Source organism: Cupressus sempervirens, chromosome 8 (genome assembly GCF_028749045.1).
Source record: "Cupressus sempervirens isolate cs-2001-9-10 chromosome 8, ASM2874904v1, whole genome shotgun sequence".
NCBI lineage: Eukaryota > Viridiplantae > Streptophyta > Pinopsida > Cupressales > Cupressaceae > Cupressus > Cupressus sempervirens.
The window spans coordinates 199,391,038-199,398,238 of NC_143125.1; positions in this window are offsets into that span (position 1 = coordinate 199,391,038).

The following is a 7,201-nucleotide window of genomic DNA, read 5'->3' on the forward strand; positions in this document are numbered from 1 at the left end:
TGAGATACACTTATTCATATTTTAAGTATCTACCAAGTACATTGTATAGTTAACAGTGTTAACCAAGCATTTTAGTAACTACTGAGTTCTACAATCGCTAATGAGTCCAAGGGATAGTATTTAGTTTATGTCAAGCAGTTACTACCACGGTGTTGATCAATACTATAAACTAAGCATCTCAGTGTATGTTGAGTTTATCAGTGCAAACCAAGTTGTGTAGTGCTTACTAAGTTTGTAGTTACTGTGATGTGATTCTAGTGTTAACCAAGCTACTCAATGTTAACCAAGTGACTTAGTTTATACCAAGCTTGTAGTGATAGCATTAAAAGAGCTATGCAACATGAATTGAGTGATTCAATTTATATGTCAAGTTTCATAGTATTCACTGAGTCACCAGTATAGGTCGAGTTCAAGACTACTTGGAAGTGATCAGTATGGACCAAGCTTCTATGTCTACCAAGTACATGATGATGCTAAGCATTGACAATGGATGTCAAGAATCAAAACCTCACTGAGCTAGTCTTCAGAACTTGAGTTGCTGCAGTTGGGCTGACTTTGTGGTTTTGTATAAACTTTAATGTGGTTGACTTTTTAATTTGTAAATTGAATTGGTATATATGTACTATATTGTATCACATCTAATATGATAGTATGGAAGTAATGTAATAAGTAGAAAAGAGCAGAAGAGTGAATTACAAAGGCTACAATAGTATAAGGAGCAACAAATATTTATGTATCACAGCAAGGTGATTACTATACTCAAAGGAATCTCATTCAACAAACCAAGTTGCAATTCAAAGATCAGCTACTATTTCATCCTAACAGGTGGATCAATCAAATCCTTTCACAAGGTAGAATTAACAGTCTTATGTAAATCTCTTTACCAAGTGCATACTTCATTGTATTTTATCCTTTTGCAAGGTGGACCTAGCAGTCCTTATTGCTCCTAATAGGGTAGATCATTAGAAGTGATCATTGTAAGCCTTAACAAGCCAAATTTATACTATAGTATTAAATCTTGTGGATATCATCACTGCCCCAATTTTACTTTCTATTTGGAAGTTTTCTAGGTCACCAAACTATGTGTCAATGTGTTATCAATATTTTAATTTTTTTAGTTTCTCATGCATGCAATTAGATCAGAACACACATGAAGGATTATTTTTTATTAGGGATTAAGTTTTACTAGTTACTAATTTACCCCTCCCCTCTCAGTAACTTAGCTTATCATAATACTTCCAAAATTTGGTATTAGAGCTTTGCAGTTCTCAAGGAAGAAGTTGAATATCTTGAGTAAAGATCAAAGGCTATGGAGGTATTTAGACTTGACAAGGCTATTGGCAATGAGAAGCTAGTTTTGGAATTGGCCATTGGACAACTTAAGAAAGAAAAAGAGAAACTCTCTCATTCCCTGAAAAGAAAAAAAGATCTTGCAATCCAAATGAATGACCAACTCTACATTGAAGAAATAATTGGAGACATCCATTTAAGCAATTCAAATGAAGCTAATAAAGCAATCAAAGAACTATTGAAAAGAATAGTACTCTTCAAGAAGAAGTGAGAAAACTAAGAAGAGAGAAAGAAATTTAGTTAGTAAGATTGTGTGGAATCATGGAAGAAAAAAACAAGATAAAAGAAGATATAGAAGGAAAGAACAATGAAAGTCAGAACCTATCCCTTCAGCAAATAGACTTCATTGATCAACTCACCAATGTAAATGAATGAATTATGAATTTAAGAATCGAGAATGAAAGATTGCACAATAATTTATACATTGAAAGTTAAACCAATGAGAGGATAATTAAATATCAAGTAGACATGAATCAATTGAATGAGCAGAGCCATTATAGACAAAAAGGAAAGGCAAGAATTGGATATACAGAAGAAGGTGAGTCATCCAAGAAAGGATCTCAAAAGAATCAAAGACCTACTTGCAGTCACTATGGTAATATAGGTCATACATCAAACAAATGTTGGAGCAATGGAAAAGGTAAATTCAATGGAAAGTGCTACAATTGCAATCAGCATGGTCATAGGGAAAATGAATACAAAGAGAAACCTAAGCTTAAAGGAAAATTTCATAAATATAAGAAGCATGGGCACAAATCCTCAGAATGCAAAACTAAGATATTGAACCTAGTAGAACAAATTGTGAAAGGTATATTTAGTTGGGACTATAACACTTGGTGTAGATGTCATTACAGTGGAGAATTTGGACACATAGGAATAAATTATGTGAAACATTAGATGAGGACAAGAGACACTACCAAAAGATGTTTTATTTGTATAGAACTTAGTCATCTTTCCAAGAACTATATGAATATTGGAAGAATTGAAGATGAAAAGAAGGAAAAAGCTAATAACATTAGAAAGTAGATGAGACAGAAATGGATTCCAAAATCTTCTAGGAATACAAGTCCAAGCAATGATGAACAAGTCACTCAATAATTGGGTGACTCGACCATTTCCACTTGATCTCTCATAGGAGAACTAGAACTAAAATTTTGAAGAAGACATCTCACATCAATTCCAGTTAGTAGAATGAAAGATCCAAATCAGCATTCAAGATGCAAAGGGGTCACTGATTAAAAGATGCTAGTCTTTAGTAAGCATGGTTAGGTTGTAGACCTTACCAAGTGAGCTTCGGTTATAGACCCTATCGAGCAAGGTTGAGAGTAACTAAGTTCTGTGTGGTTACTAAGTCATGGAAGACTCTACCAAGAATTCAATGCAAGTGAAGTGGATGATACTCTATTATTTGAATGAACAATCATATCAGGCACTTATGGCTAAATTTGATGAAAAAGGGAAAAATCGAAGGCAATTCTCACCATGAATTTTTTGAGAGCAATCTGTGCAAGGTGATCTTTAGAACTTTCAAGTGATTTGAGTGATTTTTTATTGAAGACTTTCATATTCTCTCAAACCTTATCAACCAAAGATGGCATTCACTCACAAAAAATCAAAGAAAGGCTCAGACATGTTAGTTCAAGGTATGGAATGGAAGGCACTAGATTTTAAGCTAAGTCTTACCATCATAAAAACCCTAGATCTGAGTGGAGCACATTCACAAATTCTACCAAAGGTACTATTAATCAATGATATCCATTCACATTTTAAATGTACTATTCAAGATATTAGAACATTGGATATGGATGAATCCTTGAAAGAATTATGCATTAATGGTGTGTTGAAACTGAAACATCAACATCTTGAAACTAAAGGTTTAACTCACATTCTGCATATGCCATGAGATTTTCAAATAAAATGGATAAGATATATTCTTAGTCATGTGAACAATGGTTAGCTATGATTGGAACAACCTATTTAGATAACCAAGTAGATGATCCACAGGATCATTGGTCTTCCCATGTTGACAAAAGTGAAGATGACCAAAACCCTAAGTCGGGTTGAACCAAAAGAGAAAACCCTTGCCAAGTGGGATGGAAGGTGAATGAAGATCAGCTTTGTTACTGACATGAAACTCAAGTTCATGATACATGTCATCACTCACAATATTTACAGCTTGAGTAGATTGAATAGTGTATCATGTGAAGCAATGGATTTAGCATACAAAGTGGTAAAGAATAATCTGTCACTTAACCTTGTTGAGTTGATGCTGATCTAGTTCAACAAAAACATGGAGAGTATAAGAACTTCCAAGAACAATCCATGTAAGCTCAGTTCACTTTTGACTTTTCTATTTTTCTATGTGCAAAAGTTCTTCCCATCGAAAGGTACAATAGTTTCGAGAAAGGATGTACCTATTCTTTATCAAATTAATTAGTATATAGCTTAAATGGGAGAGAACTATGTAAGTTTTATGGGCAACTACTTTGATGCATTCAAAGAGAAGATGAATAATAGATTTAGGATTCCTAAGAAACTAGTTGAATATTACAAAGGTGATGTTTCCTTCATGGTTGATAGTGACAAAGTATACATTCAGGCAGTTAGACCAAGGATAGTATGGGTAAAATCTCTTGGCTATCAGGTAAACATAGATGAAACCAAGGACATTATTGAGGCACTATTTAATGAGCCTGTTGACCCTAAAGCTACTTATTTTGGTACTTATGATGAGGAAAGGGTATAATTGAACTTGAAATCAAACTCCCTTAGGTAGTCAACAAAGGAAAGAAGAGAATTGCCAAACTAAAAACTAGTTTCACTCTTCTATATATTGAAGGAAAATGAGATGATATTGAGAATGAAGAAGTAGAAGATGAAAAGAAATTAGAGGATGAAGAGCCATTGAAGAAGAAAGGTAAGGTAATTATTACCAAGCTTACCAAGACATCTACTGTTGTGTTTACAAGAAGATTGTCTAGGAAGAAAGTGGATAAAGAAGGAGGAGATGTAATCTTTAAGAGGCCTCTACCTACTTTTGAGGAAAGGATGAAAGATTTAGAATCAGGATCTGGCATAACAAATTTCAAGGCACTGAAGTATGAAACTAGGATTGCAAAAGAGAAAAGGAAAATAGAAGATGTGCTAATATCTAAAATGGGTAATGGAGGTATTCTCCAGACTAGCTTGTTCAATAGATTTTGAGTGATCTAATGAAGAAGATCAAGCCAAGATGGGAGAATTCCATGAAAAATACATTAGAAATATATGATCAGACCATGAGGCAACTCATGTTGAGTATAGATGACAAGGTGGTAAAGGAATCTCTAAAGAAAAATGAAGAAAAGCTTACTTTGAGATTCAACACTTGTCTTATATTGTTGAATGACATTAAACATGTGGTAAGGAATGCTACAAATGCATGGAAGAACATTTATCTTCTTCACAAGATGAGTGATTTTTTTTTCAATGTTAGTGACAAAGATGAAGGTGGTGATGAACAAGAAAAAATGAGGAAATTGATAATGAATAAGTTACTCATTATGACAATGTAGATGATGATGAAGAGAAATAGGGGAAAGAAGTTACCGAGGAAGATTTGCTAGATGTACAAGATACTGAGGAGACTGATCCAATGAAAATTGTTGTAGCAGTCATAGCCTCACTTCCTCATTCTCCAAGAAAAGCACTCAAAACATCAAGCCTAGAGAAAGCTTTAGTAGGATTTATTGTGAAAAACATAGTTGGCACAAGCACTCAATCGATTTCTACACCCATCTAGCTCAGTACTTGATTGAGTAAAGTGACAAACACTTCATCTACCATTCAGCGAGCACTTCCCTCTACATCAATTTTGGTAAATCAAGGTATTTCTATTATAGGTATTTTGGCAATAAGTACAGTATCTATAGCTAGTCCTACTACTTCTACAATTGTTTCCTTTCTTGGAATGAAATTAATGAGTGCAAAGATAATTGAGACCAAGTCTCAACCGAGTACAAGATTTATAAGTAAAGGAAAAGAGAAGGAAGAAAACATGGATCTTGATAAGGAGATTGTAATTCCAAATTGGGACATCTCAAATCTCAATCCTAATCAGATGCATGTTTTTGGAGAAATTCTTTAGAAGAAAGCCAAGTAGCAGAAGCCTAGAGAAGAAATGAACAAAGAATTTCAAATAATAGAAGATGCAAAGAATATTCTTGCTAGGCATTAAATATAGAGGTTGATACTTCTCAACCAATTTTGAACCAATTAGTAGAGGTAGTCTAAAAGTTCAATGATGATTTTAGTGGACAAGAGAAATTGTTGTAGAGAGTTGAGAAGAAGTTTGAGAATAAGGTTTTGGAACTTATTTCTCAACAAATTACTATCCATCAAGTAGAATTATCTACTATTCTAGGCTCACTGGAGACCTCTTTCAACAATGCATCTTCTCTATTCAGTAAACTCTATGATATTTCAAATTTCACTAAGGAAATAAAAGGTAAACTATCAAAGATTGATGAAGATCTGAAGGCAAGTGCACAATAGTTACAACTTGACCCAAGCTATAGCTCTTCCCATTACACCAAGATTAGATTCTTAACTGATATGTAGGTAGAATTGTTGAGAGAAGAGGTAAGAATAAGAGTTGCATTCATAGATATATAGAGTATGATTCTCCCAAACATGGATGCATAATAGAAACACATTGCACATGTTAAAATGCTCATCAATGACAACAACTTCTCCATTGCAGAACACATGATAGAACTATTAGTAGAAGTACAAATTACATTACACGCATGCAAGGTGTTGCAAGAGAATTGGGACAAGACATTGGTAATAATTTTGAAGGTACCTTCAAATTTCTTGTCACACTTTGGTATTACTATATAATATATATATCATACATCTTTGGCATTAATGTCAAAAAGGGGGAGAAGATTTATATTGTAGAGAAAATGTATATTGCGTAAAGGGGAGAAGATGTACAAAAAAGAGGAGAAAATGTGTGTGTGTGTGTGTGTGTGTGTGTGTGTGTGTGTGTGTGTGTGTGTGTGTGTGTGTGTGTGTGTGTGTGTGTGTGTGTGAAAAGATATATAGTATATTGTATGAGGGAGAATTATAATATTATTCATGTATAGATACTCTGTGGTACATCTCTTACAAAACCAATTTTGAAAAATCTCAAAAATAGCATACTCTACCGAGTCAGAGACATAAGGTGATGGATAATTTTTTAATTCAGTTTTTACTAACAAGTGTTTTTGTCACTAATTCCAAAGCGGAAGACTATTGACATTACATTCATGTTTTTTATTAGTGACATATACTTATTTAGATTGTAAGTATCTACCAAGCACATTGTATAGTTAACAGTGTTAACCAAGCATTTTAGTGTCTACTAAGTTCTATAGTTGCTAATGACTCCAAGGGACAATATTCAGTTTGTGTCCAGAAAATACTACCAAGGTGTTGATCAATAGTATAAACTAAGCATCTCAGTGTATGTCGAGTTTATTAGTGCAAACCAAGTTGTACAGTGCTTACCAAGTTTTTAGTTACTATGATGTGAGTCTAGTATTAATCAAGCTACTTAGTGTTGACCAAGTGACTCTATTTATACCAACCTCATAGTAATAGCGTTAACTGAGCTATGCAGCATGAATTGAGTGATTCAGTTTGTATCTCAAGTTTCATAGTATTCACTGAGTCACCAATGCAGACTGAGTTCAAGACTACTTGGAAGTGATCAGTATGGACTAAGCTTCTATTTCTACCAAGTGCATGATGATGTTGAGCATTGATAGTGGATGTTGAGCATTAGAACCTCACCAAGCTAGTCTTCAAAACCTAAGTTCCTGCA